The 20,443-nt window shown below is 39.0% G+C and overlaps 1 long non-coding RNA gene across 1 annotated transcript; it reads left to right on the forward strand.

Annotated features, from left to right (window-relative positions):
* The first annotated feature begins 16,988 nt into the window (after positions 1 to 16,988).
* On the forward strand, positions 16,989 to 19,474 carry LOC121398732. Its single transcript, XR_005964471.1, has 3 exons — positions 16,989 to 17,024; positions 17,585 to 17,645; positions 19,251 to 19,474. It is a non-coding gene; the product is annotated as an uncharacterized LOC121398732 (long non-coding RNA).
* Positions 19,475 to 20,443: the final 969 nt, after the last annotated feature.

The following is a 20,443-nucleotide window of genomic DNA, read 5'->3' on the forward strand; positions in this document are numbered from 1 at the left end:
AACTTATGCAACATTTACAACTGTTTTCCTTGGTAGTTCTGGCATCCAAACATTTTAAAGGGGACTCGTCACCCAAATAAAGTATTCATAATCCTATTTTATCACATCAATCAAGCAAAATTAACTTTAATTACACTATATAGATTATTTGAATCTTGTTTCCTTCAGTCTGGGAATTCATAATTATAACAAGCAGGCAGGAGCCATTTTGTGGACACTGTTATTAAGACAAGCCTTGTATCATCTCAGAATCTTGTTTATGCACCAGAATGGGGGACCTGATGTCCATCCCCATGTCCTGGTTATACAATTAAATGGTAAAGAGAACAGGGGAATGTGGGGAGAGCAGTGAGATCTAGGAAGTGCTGAACGGAAAGTGAAAGTAATTGTCTGCTCCACCTCTATGCCCATAGCATAGAGGAGTGGCAGACAATATTTGATTGACAGCTGAGAGTTTACAACAGCTATAAATGCTTTAATAAAAAATAGAAATTGGATTTCATGTTTAATTTGAAAAGGACTTTTATTATACAGATTTTTGTGTCTGGGTGACAGGTCCACTTTAAGGTTACATTCAGCAGGCAAAATTATGTTGGAATTCTGGGGAAAATATTTTGGAGAGAAATATTGGATTGATTTATTTTTACTTAGCACTTACCCAGTTCTTATCATCTTTACAATTTCTGTTTTTAATGGGTAGGAACTTCTTCAAATTCCCATAAAGCCTTTGGCCATGCCTCAGAATCGCATACCCAAACTAATTATTTTTCTCTTTGAATAAGATTGAGGGTGCCATCTTGGCCAGCCCATTATTGTGATATTGCCTGAGGTTTGCAGAAGGAATTGAGACCGATCTGCAATGCCACCCTGTGGGATTTCTAGCAAAGGAGAGTCATGCAATCATGGTAAAGATTAAGGTATTTCGTTCTTTGGCGACTCCACTCTGCAGACGATTGGGGAATGTAATAAAAGTCGCAAAGAGCAAAACAATTTGCACAAATAAGATTAAAAATTCGCATTTCGCAATGTAATAGTCTTCCTTAAACTGCTCTTGCATTGTGAATTTTAATTGCATTGCCCACCCAATTGCTCGAAGGTCGTAATCTTTTGGCGCAAACATAAGTTTTTTAGTAAGAAGTTTTCAGCACACTGGCGCAAACTATAACATTTGCAATCCATCTTCCCCTGTCGGAAGTGGTCGCTAAACAGTTTCCGGGTTCGCAAAAGCTTTATTAAATTTGTGCAAAGGCAAATTTGTTTGCACAAAGGCATAACTTTTTGCATTGAGAATATTTTTTTTTTATTACATTCTCCCATAAGACTTTTCTGCTTTCACTCACTGCCATTGCCAATTCTTTCTATCTGTATTTTAATAACAGAATTCCTGGAAACCAACATTTCCTCCCACTCCAGTTTTGCCTTTAAATGTAACACTTGAAGACTTGTATAACGGTTGACGTCTTGACAATCACTGCAAGACAAAAAGAGAAGTAAAATACCTGTATGGATTATTTTGGGATATGTAGAGCCATAGTACTGTACAAATGTGGGTCTGTGTGTAAGGCTTCTCTGTTTGCCTACTATATTGAAATCCGCTATTTGTATTCAGTTCTGTTTTCTGTACTTGAAGTCCTTTAGCTTCCCTGAAGATCTGTGCACCACCAATTTTGTTCTAAATATTGTCTGCTCTCATCGGAGTGTATATAAATGGGATGGAAAGTGCAAAAGATGACTGAGCATAAATCATAAAAGTTACTGCAGGAGAGATTTCCGATTTACAGATTTCCTTGGCATTGTGATAAGCCAATATCACTACTAAGGGCAATTGTTCTTTTTAATTGTTCTTTTTCATGGACTGACTAAAAGGATTTTCTTCATATACTGAGATAGTTTCTGCTGGCAGTTAGTTCATGGGGCCTTCTTGTTGGGAGTGTTTCCTTTAACTGTAGCTAAAGTGTTATTTTGTTTATAGGGGGTTCATTTACTAAGAGCAGGACGGGGTGCAATGTGCAAAAAACAAGTACAATCCACATAGTTTTTTTTTGCATTTGTGCTCTGTCCTGCACTTAAATGTGTTTCCAAAGGACACTGTGCTCCAGAATGCAGACCTCAGATGCAAATGCTTTATAAAGGAATGCTAATTGATGTGATTTTGAGCCCATTAGTGCTCTTGTACTTGTGTCCGGGATCAAAATAGATGACTTCTTATGTCTATGTTATTGTTCATAGTGGGGCCATCCATAGGTGTTTCCTAGGTCATGCTAGATGGAGGCACTACACTAAAGAGTTACTAGGTATCCAGTAAGGGCATGGGGCCCCCATACCCTATTAGGGGCCCCTGCCCTAGTCTTGAGCTCATCCAGCGTACCTTTTCACATCTGTAAACACAGTCCAACACCTGTATTCTGTAGCTCTCCATGCTACCAGGGAGTGACTGTATTTTTCACCTGCCTGGCACCGGGATTGCACCTGCCTATTTTGAAGTTGGGATTGTTTCTATTTTATGAAATATAATACATATCCATGTTGGACACTAAGCATAACAATGAATCTTCTACTCCAACAAAACAAATATATCTCACAATCAAACTTTGCTTCCCATATTCAAATTCTTGCCACAACTGATAAGGTTTGGTTTTGCTTATATTACCAGACAGTATCAAATTAGGATGACCTTGTTTTGCTAGTCCAAAGTCACAGACTAATGACGGCAGACTATCTCAACTCTGTAGTCTATGGAAATAGAATTCTAATTCCAACAAGGATGATGGACTACAACAAATCTTGATTTGGACACAAGAACAGATGAAAAACATCAGGGCATATGAAAACATTATTTATAGTCTGGAGGTTCTGAGATTACTAGAGATATGATTTATCCGACACAGAATATTAACTACAACAAAGCACCTTGCAGATTCTCTACTACATCCTGCTGTGAGCACTGGCTGCTTCGCTTATTCATTTGCCTTGGATGCGGATGCACTGGCAACATGCAACTTCATGTATTCATTCATTTTAATAGGCTATCCCTCTAGGATGCCTTACTCAGTAGCATTCATAGAAAAGTGTGTGATTAGCGCTCTTAGTAATAGAGTAATAAAGTGCAACCAAATGGTAGAGCTGTTGACAAAGTTGAGACAAACATCTATAGACCTGTCCCAAAAAAGCATTTAATTTAATCAGCAGAATGCAGACTATTAGCAGTGACTATATCATCTGCTGATTTGGTCGCGTAGGATTGGGGGGTTCAGGGCCCACCAGCTTGCTGCATCTGAGCCCCCACCCCAGCAGCAACCCTTCTCCTCTCCTGAGGCCCCGCAAGTACTTTTATCTTGTAGTGGCAGGGATTGGGGCCAAGGAGCAGTGGCCAGGGCTTCCAGCACTAAGCAGGTCTTGGTCAGCTGGGCCCAGAACTGCCACTTTTTTTTCAACTTTGTGTTTATTCAGGTTCAACATCTTATACAAAATGCCAGTGAATAGTTGTAATTTGCAAACCTGTGTCACAACATACAATAAAATAATATAAAAGTAATGAAAATAAAATAAAATAAAGAAAAAAAAACCATACATGTTGCATACATTTTCTGTTGTCACCGTGTCATCAAGTCAAATTACCTACATAAGCAGAGAATAGAGATATATCACATACAGTGGGGTATAAACAGACTAGATGGGGTCATCTTTAGTAATCCAGGGATTCCATATTAGGTCATAAGTGTCCAGCTTATCTTTCAGCAGGTATGTAATTTTTTCGGTAGCTGCAATCCACCATATTTTCCTCTCCAGCGCTGATCGATGAGGGCCAGAGCCCTTCCACATTGAAGCTAAAACACATCTTGTGGCGGAGCAGATTTGTGTAGCTAATTCATTGTGATGTCTGGAAAGCTGTAAGCGTCTGCCAAATAGCGCCGCCCATGGGTCTGGAGCAACATGAGTCTGGAGAATCAAGGAAATTATGGTGAACGTGTCAGTCCATATTTGTTGAACTATTGGGCAAGTCCACCAATTGTGCCAGTTATCGGCTTCCTGACCACAACCTCTAAAACACGTCTTGGGTTTAGTAGAGTCCCATTTGTGGAGCAAAGTGGGTGACACGTACCAGTCATACAGTATTTTGTATGGTTTTACCTTTATGAGAACATTCAGAGATATCTTTGCCATGTTGATGAATATGTCTGTCCATTGCTCTTCTGATAGGCTTTCACCTATGTGCGTCTCCCACCGTATTTGGTGTTTAGTTTTCGCTGGTGGCCTAACATGCCATATCAGTCTATAAAGTTCTGAAATTAAAGCTTTACGAAAAGACAAGTTACAATATAACCATTCAAATCTAGTAAGTTTAGCTTGGTGCTATAGGAAATCGAGTAGAGATGTAATGAGATATTTGCAAATATTGGAACTGGTCCTGATCTGTCATGGCAAATTTATCCTTAAAGGCGTTCCATGTAAGTATTTTGTCCCATTGAATAAATTGATGTAAGGACCACAGCCCTTTAGCAGCCCAGCGTTTGTAGCCTAGGGTCACCAGGCCCGGGGCACAATCTGGATTGTTATGGATTGGGACAACCAGGCCTGGTGAGCCTTGGAGATTGTATTTTAAACGGCAAGAATAGAACTGCCACTTTTGACTGGGTCTTCTATTTATCGCTCTATGTGTGGATCAAAATGGTTGGCCTCCTTATCAAAAACTAATTATGGCTCAGTCAGGTATCTACTGGGAAGTGTGGATGACATTGGGCCCTGAATGCAGCATAGACCCATCGACTGATGGCCCAGGAGCTGAATGACTGGATTAGCAGAGTTTGTACCACCACTTGAGTGGCAACAGTGAGCAAATATCTTGTTTGGTGACCTTGTTGAAGAGTGAAGAGTGTGCACAATGGTGCTATTGTCTCATGTGACAGGAGAGGGATGGTTCATGGTTTAATGCCAATGGCACACATAATAGTTTCAAGTGTGAGTTTTTTTGCTCACTAAATGCAAAGCCCCAGTATTTTCCTCCTATGAGATTAATCCTCCGCCATATGGGTTTTACCTTGACGTGGTATGGTGGCTTATCAATCTTATGATCATAATTTTGTAACTAAAAAACCCATCTTTGTAAATACATGCATCTGCATAAATTACTTATGTGACAGGGGACCAGGGAATGTGCATTGATCAATCTTTTTTCTTTTTCTCTATGTCTCAAGTAACAAGCAACCACTCAACACATTACACACTTCCTTTGTGGGTCCATGGTCATCAGAATTTCTGTCTGTAGAGTCCATGAGTGTGTGTAACATAAGGTATCACAAAACCCAGAACAAACAGCAGGGTCCCGGTCACGGCTCATGCTTCCGCTTATAACAGCCGCCTTTTAGTTTGGAAGGAGCCCTCTGCTACTCGGATGCAGCCAGGTCTTAAGTGAGAACTTGTTCATTAATGACTTAGGGGAGGGTGTTGTAAGTAATGTATCAGTGTTTGCAGATGACACAAAACTATCCAGCCCAATTAATTCCATCCAGGATGTGGCATCCTTGCAACATGATCTTGACAAACTGGCAATCTGGGCAGCTAAGTGGCAAATGAGATTCAATGTTGATAAATGTAAAGTCATGCACCTGGGATGTAAAAATATCCACTTATACCCTTAATGGGACTGCACTAGGCAAATCCATTATGGAGACGGTCCTTGGAGTCCTTGTAGATGATAAATTTGGCTGTAGCAAGCAATGCCAGTCAGCAGCATCAAGGGAAAATACAGTCTTGAGTTGTATTAAAAGGGACATAGATTTGTGGGAGGAGGCCCGGCACTTCTATTTATAGGCCCACCCATCTCTAATTTCACAAATCAGGCCACAACAACTTTTAGATGGCTACCTTTTGTATTGTGATTGAGATGGCTACCACTTTGTGTGTTTTTTTGTGGTTTAGATTAATTAGCACTTAAAAATAAATTTTGTGAAAACATACAAATTATTTTTATTACTGAGGTAATTATTATTCATATATGTACTCATATAATAATAATATATATATATATATATATATATATATAAAGTCCATAGAATAGCCTGCACTCACGAAAAACGGTTAAAATTGCCTGGGTGCAGTCTCAAAATTCAAATAGTAACCAACAAAAGGATCCGCACTCTCAGGTCTTAAATATAGTATAAAAAATGTTTTATTGTTCAATGCGAGGTTGACGTTTCGGCCTCCTCTGAAGCCTTTCTCAAAGTGTCTAATGGTTCGTAAAGCTGCCATAAATACAAAATTTGGCGGGAAGCTAGACAAATTAGAGCTAACGTGGTGACCTCATCTCTCAAAACGTAACTGCCATTTAAATATCTCACTCATTACTTATAAGTCCAACTGAACATATACAGCACATATATAAATAGCATATATCTAGATAACATCTTATAAATAATCTCAACATTAAAATAATACAAACATTCACTGATAAAAACATTCACTGATTTAAAACATGGTGTTGTGCAACTGTATCTCTCTACATATGTTACTATAGCATCTTTTTTCTCAGCATAGCATTAAGTTATGTTACAAAAAATGTTGTGAAATGTTGCAAACAACAACCTTAAGTTGAGTAAAGTTGTCAGGTCTGTTCAGAGACTACTTTCATCGTTCGTATTGTTGACTTAATCAAGTATCAAAACTTCAACTCAGTTAGCTGTTTAGTGAATCTGCGGTAATTGACTTCATTGAATTCACGGCTGTGAGCCCAACCTCTGCAGGGAAAGAAACTTTTACCAGTAGTGTCACAGTATATCATGTGATATCAATATCCCACTTTGTATATGGCGCTTTACTTTTAGTTTAGATGACATTCTCGCTATAGGGACATGTAAGCTAAGTCAATCACAAATATATACACATAGGAACCTTAAACCTTAAATGTATGTGTATCACGTGTTTTGTGTAATAAACTAAAGAAACACCCTACTAAAAATACTCATGCTCTGATATGCTCATACTGTATGTGTCCCATATAAAACTAATAGTGTATATCGACAAATGTGCCTATTAAAATACTTAAGTGAAACATGCCATATTACTAATTAAAGGCACCTTTGTGAGTGAAAGTGTTAACCCAGTACGTATAAACAAGGTGTTCGATGCATAAAAATGACACAAAACCTCCAAAAAGGTCTAAAATATCACAAGTGGGGAATATACAAAGTAAAAAAATATAAAAAATTAAAATTAAAATAAAAAAGTAAAAAATAAAAAAGTTTTTTGCAAAGAAGTTCCCACTGTCCAACTCCATTTGGAGTCATGGTGTATAGTCCTGATCCAATCGTCCCACAGTCTATGGTGGTTCAGGCTCCCCTGAATGTCACACATGCCCACGTATCCGTATTAGCAAGAGTCATTCCATTCACGTGTGATCCCCGGTGCGCTGTTGAGATGGATGGAGTGGCCCAGGATAGGGGCCAGAGAAGTACCTTACATTGAACGTGGCCAGCTACCTGGCGACCCAGAGGTAGAGATTCAGTCCGTGTGGGTTTGATACTTGGGACCGGCGTGTGTCCGGTGATAGCCAGCTGGTTGTGTATTTGCTGCACCTTTACTCGTAGCCTGGAGTCTGCGGAGCAAGTCGATGAAGGGTGGATGCACCTGCGATTAATCCTGACATCAGGCAGAGGTGAGAACCATCTAACCGTTGGTGTTGAAAACCTGATGCGGAGCTTATTCCAACAGCACACTATTTGTCTGTTCATGCCCTGCATTGCACCTCTGACTGTATATGATAAACATGAGGAAGTTTATAACCGTCTGGCAAGTGACAATAATATTCATTATCCATGGAGCGATGTACATGATCTATGACTCTTGCTAATACGGATACGTGGGCATGTGTGACATTCAGGGGAGCCTGAACCACCATAGACTGTGGGACGATTGGATCAGGACTATACAACATGACTCCAAATGGAGTTGGACAGTGGGAACTTCTTTGCAAAAAACTTTTTTATTTTTTACTTTTTTATTTTAATTTTTTATATTTTTTATATTTTTTTACTTTGTATATTCCCCACTTGTGATATTTTAGACCTTTTTGGAGGTTTTGTGTCATTTTTATGCATCGAACACCTTGTTTATACGTACTGGGTTAACACTTTCACTCACAAAGGTGCCTTTAATTAGTAATATGGCATGTTTCACTTAAGTATTTTAATAGGCACATTTGTCGATATACACTATTAGTTTTATATGGGACACATACAGTATGAGCATATCAGAGCATGAGTATTTTTAGTAGGGTGTTTCTTTAGTTTATTACACAAAACACGTGATACACATACATTTAAGGTTTAAGGTTCCTATGTGTATATATTTGTGATTGACTTAGCTTACATGTCCCTATAGCGAGAATGTCATCTAAACTATAAGTAAAGCGCCATATACAAAGTGGGATATTGATATCACATGATATACTGTGACACTACTGGTAAAAGTTTCTTTCCCTGCAGAGGTTGGGCTCACAGCCGTGAATTCAATGAAGTCAATTACCGCAGATTCACTAAACAGCTAACTGAGTTGAAGTTTTGATACTTGATTAAGTCAACAATACGAACGATGAAAGTAGTCTCTGAACAGACCTGACAACTTTACTCAACTTAAGGTTGTTGTTTGCAACATTTCACAACATTTTTTGTAACATAACTTAATGCTATGCTGAGAAAAAAGATGCTATAGTAACATATGTAGAGAGATACAGTTGCACAACACCATGTTTTAAATCAGTGAATGTTTTTATCAGTGAATGTTTGTATTATTTTAATGTTGAGATTATTTATAAGATGTTATCTAGATATATGCTATTTATATATGTGCTGTATATGTTCAGTTGGGCTTATAAGTAATGAGTGAGATATTTAAATGGCAGTTACGTTTTGAGAGATGACGTCACCACGTTAACTCTAATTTGTCTAGCTTCCCGCCAAATTTTGTATTTATGGCAGCTTTACGAACCATTATATATATATATATATATATATATATATATATATATATGTCTAATAAAAGGGCAGCCAAGTTTGGGAGTTTTACTTTGAAAGCAGCTAGTAAGTTGCAGGTAAAACGTATTCGTCCCTTTTATAAAATGTATAATTAAACCATAGAATTCTTAATGAATCAGATGAAAATTGAGCATAGGACTGGCCAGATATGGGATGACGTTGACGTAGTTGGCCAGCTTAAATATATTGCAATATATGGACAAACAATCCCTGTTTTGTTTAAAGGGTAAGGCATTTTTCAGTAGCAGTATGCACAAAATGTCTCTGTCTTAAATATATTGATAATGGGTTGAGTGCAGAGGAATCTTGTATTTGTCTATATATATACAGGGCCGCCAATAGAAATCACGGGGCCCCGTACAACAAAATTTTTGGGGCCCCCTGGGCCCCGCCCACACTGACGACCAAGCTCCGCCCCATATCCCGCCCACATCGCAGTTAAAAGACCACACAGACATCAGCGCTAAAAAAGTAACCCCCCCCCCACACAAGTTGTAAAAAGCTATTGATGGTCAGGGCCCCCTTATAAAAAAAATTGGGGCCCCAAAAAAAAAAAAATTAAAAATTTTTTTTTTAAAAAACATTGGTGGCAGGGGCCCCCTGTTAAAAAAAACTTGGGGCCCCAACAAAAAAAATGTAAAAAAAACTAAAAAATAAACAAACATTGGTGGCAGGGGCCCCCTTCTAAGTTAAAAACAAATTGGGGCCCCAAAAAAAAATTTGAAAAAAAATTAATTTTTTTTTGAAAAAAAAAAACCATTGGCGGCAGGGGCCCCCTTATAAGTTAAAAACAAATTGGGGCCCCAAAAAAAAAATTTGGAGAAAAAAAAATTTTTTTGAAAAAAAAAAATGGTGGCAGGGGCCCCCTTACAAGTTAAAAACAAATTGGGGCCCCAAAAAAAATTTAAAAAAAAAATAATTTTTTTTTGAAAAAAAAAAAAAAACTGGTGGCAGGGGCCCCCTTACAAGTTAAAAAAATTTGGGGCCACCAAAAAGAAAATTAATTTTTTTTTTAAAAAAAAACCCCAAAAAAAACAATGGTGGCAAGGGGCCCCTTACGAGTTAAAAAAAAAATTGGGGCCCCAAAAACAAAAGTTTTAAAAAAAAGATTGGTGGCAGGGGCCTATAGAATATTAAAATAATACATTGGTGGCCAGGGGATTAAAAAAAAAAAAAACACAAAACTGGTGTTCAGTAGAATTGAACTCATGGCTTCAGTACTTCAACTTCGCCTCCTTTCGTGACTTCGGGTCTTTTCACCGCTTCAGGACTTCGGCTTCGGCTGTTTTCGTGACTTCGGGTCTTTGCGCTGCTTCAGGACTTTGGCTTCGGCTGTTTTCGTGACTTCGGGTCTTTTCGGCGCTTCGTGACTTCGGGACTTCGGCTTTTTCCGTGACTTCGGGTCTTTTCGTCGCATCGGCTTCAGCACTTCCGCATTCGGCACTGAAGAGGCAAGACGTACGGCTCGGGCGCTCGTAAGGGGGGCCCGGATCTTCAAAAAAATGCAGCGCTGCCGGGCCCCCCTTCATGCCCGGGCCCGGTACGCTTGTCCCCCCTGTCCCCCCCTGATGGCGGCCCTGTATATATATATATATATATATATATATATATATATATATATATATATATATATATATATATATATATATATCACCACTGGGAATGCATGGGGCAAAATACATATTATTAAGGCAGATGTGACTATTCCATAATTATCTTGATACGATTGTCAGGCATATGATAATGGGGGATCAACAGTGTTGTTAGTGGAGTACCGCAGGGCTCTGTACTAGGTCCCTTGCTTTTCAACTTGTTTATTAATGACCTGGAGGTGGGCATTGAAAGTACTGTTTCTATTTTTGCAGATGATACTAAATTGTGCAGAACTATAGGTTCCATGCAGGATGCTGCCACTTTGCAGAGTGATTTGTCTAAACTGGAAAACTGGGCAGCAAACTGGAAAATGAGGTTCAATGTTGATAAATGCAGGTTATGCACTTTGGCAAAATAAAAATATAAATGCAAGTTATACACTAAATAGCAATGTGTTGGGAGTTTCCTTAAATGAGAAGGATCTAGGGGTCTTTGTAGATAACACGTTTTCTAATTCTGGGCAGTGTCATTCTGTGGCTACTAAAGCAAATAAAGTTCTGTCTTGTATAAAAAAGGGCATTAACTCAAGGAATGAAAACATAAGTATGCCTCTTTATAGGTCCCTGGTAAGGCCTCATCTGGAGTATGCAGTGCAGTTTTGGACTCCAGTCCTTAAGAGGGATATAAATGAGCTGGAGAGAGTGCAGAGACTAAGTGCAACTAAATTGGTTAGAGGGATGGAAGACTTAAATTATGAGGGTAGACTGTCAAGGTTGGGGTTGTTTTCTCTGGAAAAAAGGCGCTTGTGAGGGGACATGATTACACTTTACAAGTACATTAGAGGACATTATAGACAAATAGCAGGGGACCTTTTTACCCATAAAGTGGATCACCGTACCAGAGGCCTCCCCTTTAGACTAGAAGAAAAGAACTTTCATTTGAAGCAACGTAGGGGGTTCTTCACAGTCAGGACAGTGAGGTTGTGGAATGCACTGCCGGGTGATGTTGTGATGCTGATTCAGTTAATGACTATAAGAATGGCTTGGATGATTTTTTGGACAGACATAATATCAAAGGCTATTGTGATACTAAGCTCTATAGTTAGTATAGATATGGGTATATAGAATTTTAATTAAAAGTAGGGAGGGGTGTGTGTATGGATGCTGGGTTTTCATTTGGAGGGGTTGAACTTGATGGACTTTGTCTTTTTTCAACCCAATTTAACTAACTAACTAACTAACTAACTAACTAACAGAACACTTTAGTGGTGGTATTTCCCTCACTTATCACTGAGGTGTAAATCACGTGTTTGTAATATATATTGTGCTAATTGGACTTTGTTTTCTAAAAATAACTCTTGCTAAACAGGCTTCAACCGCTTCTATTGTACTGGAAGCTTTGGAAATTGTCCATTTTGAACCTTTTATTAACACTTTTATTTTATAGCACACGAATGACTTAGACATTGAATGGAGTATTTCTCAGGGAATAACAGGATACATATGTTCATAAATATAAATACAAAAGGTTTCTGCACAGTGAGTATGATCCTAGAATAAGGTTACCAGATCACATGAGAAATTGTGAACATTTCTAGAAAGTTCAACTGGAAGGGGGACATTGTTTGCATTTCATTGAAATATAATCAGTCTGCAATCAGTACAGTCCAATGGTTGCAGTTACAAGATCTGGTAACTGTACAATATGTTTATCAGGGATTTCTTTTAACTGTTTCATCTTAAACTACAGATTCCACCAGGGATATTTGAACTGCTTCTGCTTACGTAAACTACAAATCCCATCTGAGATATTTGAACTGTTACTCCATAGTTAAACTACAAATCCCTTCAGGAATATTTGAACTGTTTCTCATAAGTTAAACTAGCAATCTTTTTCTTAAAGGGATCCTGTCATCGGAAAACATGTTTTTTTCAAAATGCATCAGTTAATAGTGCTACTCCAGCAGAATTCTGCACTGTAATCCATTTCTCAAAAGAGCAAACAGATTTTTTTATATTCAATTTTGAAATCTGACATGGGGCTAGACAATTTGTCAATTTCCCAGCTGCCCCCAGTCATGTGACTTGTGCCTGCACTTTAGGAGAGAAATGCTTTCTGGCAGGCAGTTCAGTTTCTCAATGTAACTGAACTGAATCCTGTCAGTGGGACATGGGTTTTTACTATTGAGTGCTGTTCTTAGATCTACCAGGCAGCTGTTATCTTGTGTTAGGGAGCTGTTATCTGGTTACCTTCCCATTGTTCTTTTGTTTCGCTGCTGGGGGGGAAAAGGGAGGGGGTGATATCACTCTAACTTGCAGTACAGCAGTAAAGAGTGAGTGAAGTTTATCAGAGCACAAGTCACATGACTTGGGGCAGCTGGGAAATTGACAATATGTCTAGCCCCATGTCTGTTTGCTCTTTTAAGAAATTGATTTCAGTGTAGAATTTTGCTGGAGCAGCACTATTAACTGATTCATTTGGAAAAAATAATTTTTTCCCATGACAGTATCCCTTTAAAGGAGAACTCAACCATAAAGTTAAAAAAGCTCGACCCGTACCCTTCATAGACCCCCCTCCCTCCTCCCCCCAGCCTAAATGTTACCCCGGGCAAATGCCCCTAACATTTACTTAGCCCTCAGTGCAGATTCAGGCATTGGAGTTCACAGGCGCCATCTTCCGCCGCTTCGGTAATCTTCGGAATGAGACCAGGGTGGCTGCGAATGCGCAGTTGGAGCAATTCTCTGTTTCGCTACAACTGTGCGTTAGCCGAAACTCACGAAAATTGGCAAAGCGCCGGTCTCATTCCAAATATTACCGATGCAGTTGAAGATGGTGCCCGTGAACTCCGATGCCTAAATCAGCACCGAGGGTTAAGTAAAAAGGTAGGGGGATTTGCCCAGGGTAACACTTAGGCTGGGGGAGGGGGTCTATGTACGGTAGGGAGGTAGCGTTTTTTTTAACTTTAGTGTTGAATTCTCCTTTAAAGGTATACTGTTATGGGAAAAAATGTTTTTTTCAAAATGCATCAGTTAGTTATCAATAGCGTTGCTCCAGCAGAATTCTGCAACATATTGAAACATATTGAAACATATTGTCTTCTATTTAATTTTGAAACCTGACATGGGGCTAGACATATTGTCAATTTCCCAGCTGCCCCAAGTCATGTGACTTGTGCTCTGATAAACTTCAGTCTCTCTTTACTGCTGTACTGGAGTGATATCATCCCACTCCCTCCCCCCCCAGAAGCCAAACAACAGAACAGCCTGGTAGATATAAGAACAGCACTCAGGTACCACTGCGACACATTCAGTTACATTGAGTAGGATAAACAACAGCCTGCCAGAAAGCAGTTCCATCCTAAAGTGCTGGCTCTTTCTGAAAGCACATGGCCAGGCAAAATGACATGAGATGGCGCCTACACACCAATATTACAGCTAAAAAAATACACTGGTTCAGGAATTCATTTTTATATTGTAGAGTGAATTATTTGCAGTGTAAATAGTATAGTTTGGAAATAAAACCGACATCATAAAAAACATGACAGAATCCCTTTAAACTATGTGTACTAAGGTTAAAGGTTTTTCCTTAGTTTTTCCTACAAATCCCATCTGAGATATTTGAACTGTTTCGTCTTAGCTAAACCATGAATACCTTCAGGAATATTTGAACTGTTTCTCTTTAGTTAAACTATGAAACACATCAGGAATATTTGATGATTTCTCCTTAGTTAACCTACAGATCCCATTTGAACCATTTCTCCTTATTTAAACTACAAATCCTATCATGGATATTTAAACTGATTCTACTTAGTTAAGCTACATATCCCCTCAAGGAACTGTTTCTCTTCAGTAACACTACACAGTGCTTGAGTAAAGAACAGGTAAATGAGAAACATGGTGGCAGTTAGTTTATGGAGATAACAAAGAATAAAAGGTAATTTCATATGCTATTGTGTTGGCGCAGCTGTGTGTATTATGCCTTCTATACCACTCATTAGTGATGTGCAGCAAACTGAAGCTCCGTTTAGAAGAAAAGAGGTTCCGCCTAAATATTCGGAAGGGTTTTTTTACAGTGAGAGCTGTGAAGATGTGGAATTCTCTCCCTGAATCAGTGGTACAGGCTGATACATTAGATGCTTTAAGAAGGGGTTGGATGGTGTTTAGCAAGTGAAGGAATACAGGGTTATGGAAGATAGCTCATAGTACAAGTTGATCCAGGGACTGGTCCCATTGCCATTTTGGAGTCAGGAAGGAATTGGAGAGGCTTCAGATTTTTTTTTTGCCTTCCTCTGGATCAACTGGCAGTTAGGCAGGTTAAAAAAAGTTAAAAGGTTGAACTTGATGGATGTGTGCCTTTTTTCAACCTAACTTACTATGTTACTATGTTACTATGAGTTTGGGTCGACTTCCATACAGTGTTCTCGGGCTGCAGAGGGGTTTGGGCTGAATTTTAGCTTTTTTCCACCACCACCACTCTCCACCTTCTGTGATGTCAGAGCAGGGTGGGCGCAGGTCTATATACAGGAAAGTGCACCGTGCTAGGGTCGGGTTTAGCAAAATATGCATCATGCATTTTTATAAATGAATAAAATACCAAAAAAAATTTTCTTTCCCATATCTGGGAGTCCTTTGCCATCAAATCTTTGGCACCTTATATCCAAGCTTAGAGAAAGGTCATGAAACTGGCCATTATTGTTTCAAATTTATCAGAATTTACTACATAACCAGAAACAGAGATGCAGCAGATTTATTTGCTAAAGGTATGAATCATGTATGACATCACTTATTCCACATTCCAGTTATCTGTCTGGCTTCTGCCCGCTCACCTATTTATTGATACGAGGTATAACTGATGAGTAATGGCTTAATACCACTACATAGACCTTTGCTGTCGATATAATGTGCTTTGTGTGGCTTAGTGTCCATTCCAGGTACCAGTGTGAAGTTATGTACTAAAGTTACAACTGCTTCTGTAGCATCCACAACTTCTCATCTCTTCCAGGTATTACAAATGTCTCTGTTAAATTATATGACTATGACTATTAATCTGACTATTGCTGATGCTCCCTTGCCAAATGTATCTGTTAAATTATTTGGTACATTTGCCGCCTGCTCACTCGTAACTATTGCCTACGTTCCCTTTCCGAACTTCTCTCTTAAATTATTTGTTACTTCCCCCCATTTTTGCAATGAATAAACTCCTGCCACTGTTGAGTCTATTAACCCTGTGTTTCTTAGTGTTCAGAACTGTTATCTACTAGCCCCAATGCCATAGCTTTGTTTTGACACTTGGAGGTTCCTAATTCTTTCATTGCATTTATTGCAGAAGGGAGGTGCTTTTTGTAAACTTTCACTTATCACCCTAGAATTTCTGGTCCATTTAATTAGAAAAACTTTCACACTTTCAATAAATCTGTTTGTCCTTGGAATCTGTTACTGTGTATCTGAAAGAAGGCTGCAATTCTTTAAATGGAGGCCCATGAGATTTATTGTTTTTGGGGCTAGATGTTGCTGACTGCTAGCGGGAGATGGTGGGGCCTCTCAACTTGGTTGTTTTCAACCCCCTCCCCTTGGCTCAAGGCAGGTATCAGAGGGGAGAAGCTTATAAGGTAAGGTGGGGAGGAGAGAGGCCAGATAACCATTTTGTTTTTGTGTGGCTAGCGGCTGTGATCGTATGTTTAGGCTTGTGCGGACACCTGGGGTATGGACCACCATGGGGCACGGTGAGAAGAGAGAAACCAGGGAGAGCAGGGCAAAAGGCTCTGGGATCCTCCATGGTGGATGCTCTTAAATTACATGTGATTTCAACTGGGCCTTAATATTCTAAATGTTTAAAAAAACTGTGACCTGTGGTGCCTCTTGTTTTGTTCTCAGTCTGGTTATTTAATTCAGACATAGAGAAAAAGAAGAAAAATTGATCAATGCACATTCCCTGGTCCCCTGTCACATAAGTAATCTATGCAGATGCATGTATTTACAAAGACAGGGGTTTTTTAGTTACAAAATTATGATCATAAGATTGATAAGCCACCATACCACGTCAAAGTAAAACCCATATGGCGGTCCCTAACTATTTACCTCTGGTCATAATTTCAAATGCTAAAGCCTCCCGGCATAAGAGCATTACCTGAAATAAAAGGTCTCCCGACCTGGGCATTGGTTTCAATCATAGGGCTTAGTCCTCCCCTGCCATTAGCTTACAAAGGGGAGAGATAACCTAGACCCCAGCATTGATTCCATGAGATTAATCCTCCCCCCGCTTGTGGCTTTTAAGAGAGAGAAATAGCCCAGACCAACACCCGTTTTCAAAGGCATTGTTCCACCATTTAAAGGGACGAGTGTGGGGGTGCTACAACCACATGGAAGCCTGGCCTGCAGCATAGCTGCTGAACTTTTATTTCAGGTAATAATAATAATAACTCTTGCCTGTCTTTGTCAAAGCACTTCTTTAACTCTATTACGTCTTCATAACATCAAAAGGGGTTGTGGATACCTATCTGCCCTATATGATATGGGAAACCTTACCCTTATTATCTTTTCTTTATACTGTATAGCACCATCATATTACGCAGTCCTTTTCATCATTCACATTAGTTCCTGCTCCAGTGGAGCTTACCATCTAATCTATCACATTCACACATTCAATCTAATCTATCACATTCACACACACACTATGGACAATTTTATCTGGAGCCAATTAAGCTTCCAGTGTTATTTGAAGTGTGGGAAGAAACCACAGTCCCGGAGGAAACCCACCCAGACACAAGATTTTTTTTTTTTCCCATTAAAATGACTGTACCTAATTTAGATGTTTTAGAAACTCTCCCTTTTGCCTGGTTTCTACTTACTGCCAACACTAATCAAGTAATCCTTCTGGATACCCTATCTAGTCAAATATGTCCAAAATAGTATCTAGTTGCATTATTTCTGGAGGGATTGAATCCTATTTTTTTTTTACCCTAGTGAACTGGCTTGTTGTCAGGATAAAATTAACTGTGGACCAGCTGCTTAATGTTCCTGAAAGGTAAAATGTGGTTCCTCATTATATTTTTAGAAATAAGACTGTTTAAAAGCAGAGCTCCTTCTCCATTCGGCAGATCTATAAAAAAAGTGTTTTATCTGTATCGTGTTTGATGTGGGGAAGACGGCAGCCGGCTGAGGAATCCCTGAAAGATCCTTTTGGTTATTTCTTTGTGGGGTACAGTAAAAATCAGTATCACAAATAGAACAATATTCTGTTATATTAGTGATGTTGCCTGTGTGATAACAAATAATTATACCCTAGTCATAATCCATATTAACATAAAGGAGACAAGTCCAGCCTGTTGCTGCAGACTCAGCGTCCCTGACTGAAGATGTCATCCATTATGAACTTTGTATAGACACAAGGCTAAAGGCCAACATTTTGCCCTCATGCTCATAACAAGCATTGTGGTTTCATCATTCCCTAAATGTAACACCACCAATTATGTGCAGCAAGATACAGAGGGGTTTTTTAAGCCCAGTAAATCCTAAAACCTAATGTTCGGCATCACTGGTGCATGAGGATTAAGTTGCTTTCCAAAAATACCATGAAACATAGAACACCTTCTAATGAGTACAGCCAGATAAGCACTGACCCACTGCCCTTCCCTATTCATATCCTTAAACTCTAGTCAACTGTTGTAATAGAGGCACAATTCAATATATTGTATAGTAAAGGATAATACTGCAGCCCCCGTCAGGGTTCCTGCTACATAAACAGTACAGGGCTGTGTTGAAACATATTAATTGTCTATTATATATTTGTTTACATTGCAACCCTGGCCAGGGACAGTGGAGTAGGGAATATGATAGTGATATGGTATAGAGAGTGATATTCTGAGACTATTTTCAATTGGGTCTCCATTTTTTATTATTTGTGTTTTTTTAATTAACTTGTTCATTTAGCATCTCTCTAGTTTGCATTTCCAGCAATCCGTTTGCTAGCACCCAAAATACCCTAGCAACCATGCATTGTTTTAAATAAGAGACTGGAATATGAATAGGAAAGACCTGAATAGAAAGATGAATAATAAAAAGTAGCAGTAATAATAATGATAATAATAATAAAGTTGGAGCCTTACAGAGCATGTGTTTTTAGATGGGGTCATCATTTGAAAGCTGAAAAGAATCAGAAAAGAAGGCAACTAATTCGAAAACTATAAAAGAGAAAAAAATTAAAGGGGAATCAGCCCTTTAATATTCAAAACATGCCATCATGAAGCCAAGAACAGTTTATGTGTTTTGTATAAATCCTATTCTATATATATATATATATATATATATGGAGGATTATACAAATAGCAAAATGTGTATAGAGCCTTTATAGTTCTGCCAAAAACATCTGATGCAGAGGGATCCCATGTGTGAATGGAATGTTGTTCTCAAATAATTGCTTTTGCTTGATCTCTGCTTATCTATTGGCTAATCCCACCCCCCCGAAAAAAAGCACATTTAGGGTGTTATTTACTAAAATCCAAAATGTTCTCACTATTTTCTTAAAACCACTTCAACCAAACTCCTGTGCACATTTTTACTGTATTTATCAATAAATGAACTTGAAAAAGTCTGGTGCGGGGAAAAAATCCAAATTGTACAATTTTTTCAGATTTGACACCCCGAAAACGACAAGTGATTCTGATTATTGTACGAAAACCCAGCGCAGATCATGATATCTTCCAGTAAACAGGACATCTCCCATTGATTTCTACATGACCGTGGCAGGTTTGTGATTGTGTACTTTTTTCTTCTGACTTTTAGTAGCGTCAGGATTTAATAAACCACAAAAAGTTTTTTTCCATCAGAAAAAATTGTGTTTTCCCCTTTGAAACTCTGACAAGAAAAAAATAGGACTTTTAATTAATATCGCCCTTGTTAAGTATCGTTTATGAACACTAAGGAGCAAATTTACTTAGGTCCGAAGTTGCGCCAGCGACAGCAGCTTCACTCCCTTTGCCACACTTCGCCAGGCGTAGGTTCACCAGGGCTGCGCAAATTCACTAAAATTTGAAGTTGCGTCCAGGGAGGCGAAAGGTAATGAAGTTGCACTAGCGTTAATTTGTCAAGCAAAGCAAAGTTACGCTAGCGATGTCTAATTTGCATATGGCGCCAAGTTAAGTACAATGGATGTATAAGCTGCAGCAAATACATTACACTACACAAGCCTGGGAAACCTTAATAAAGTAAAATAGAGTTGTTATAATGCCCTATACATGTGCCCAGTGTATAGTTTAGGTGCCATATGTTAGGAAATGTAGGGGGGAAGGAGGATACCCCTTTTTCAGCCTATCACCCTGAAAAAAGTAAAAGACGCCAGTGTTTTTTGGGACTTAGGAAAAATTTCTACTATTTTTTGAGAAACTCTTATCTACTCTATTGCAATTCGCCTCGTCTGAGCAGCAAAGTAAAGTCTGCCGCAAGAGGAAGCATTCAGTAAAATCCGCAACTTAGTGAATTAGTGTAGTTACGTCCCTTAGCCAGAGCGCAACTTTGCCTGGCGTTAGGGTACGAAGTACCGCTAGAGTCTGTCTACTTCGCTAGCGAATGTACACCAGCACCCATTAGTAAATCGGCGAAGTGCCAAAATGACGTCACGCTGACAAATTTTCTCTAGCGTTAGCAACTTCATGAAAGGTTCTTGCACTTGAACAAGTGCTTCTTGTACTTCCATAGAGTTCATCTAAGCACTATTACATCTTACCTGCCTCTTCTACTGGCATGTGAACCCTGGGACTTCTTCCACCCTAATTCCAGGGCTCCCTACACGGATGCGTCAATAAGCACAGAAGACTTGCAGAATCA

This window comes from Xenopus laevis, chromosome 1S (genome assembly GCF_017654675.1).
Source record: "Xenopus laevis strain J_2021 chromosome 1S, Xenopus_laevis_v10.1, whole genome shotgun sequence".
Taxonomy (NCBI): Eukaryota; Metazoa; Chordata; class Amphibia; order Anura; family Pipidae; genus Xenopus; species Xenopus laevis.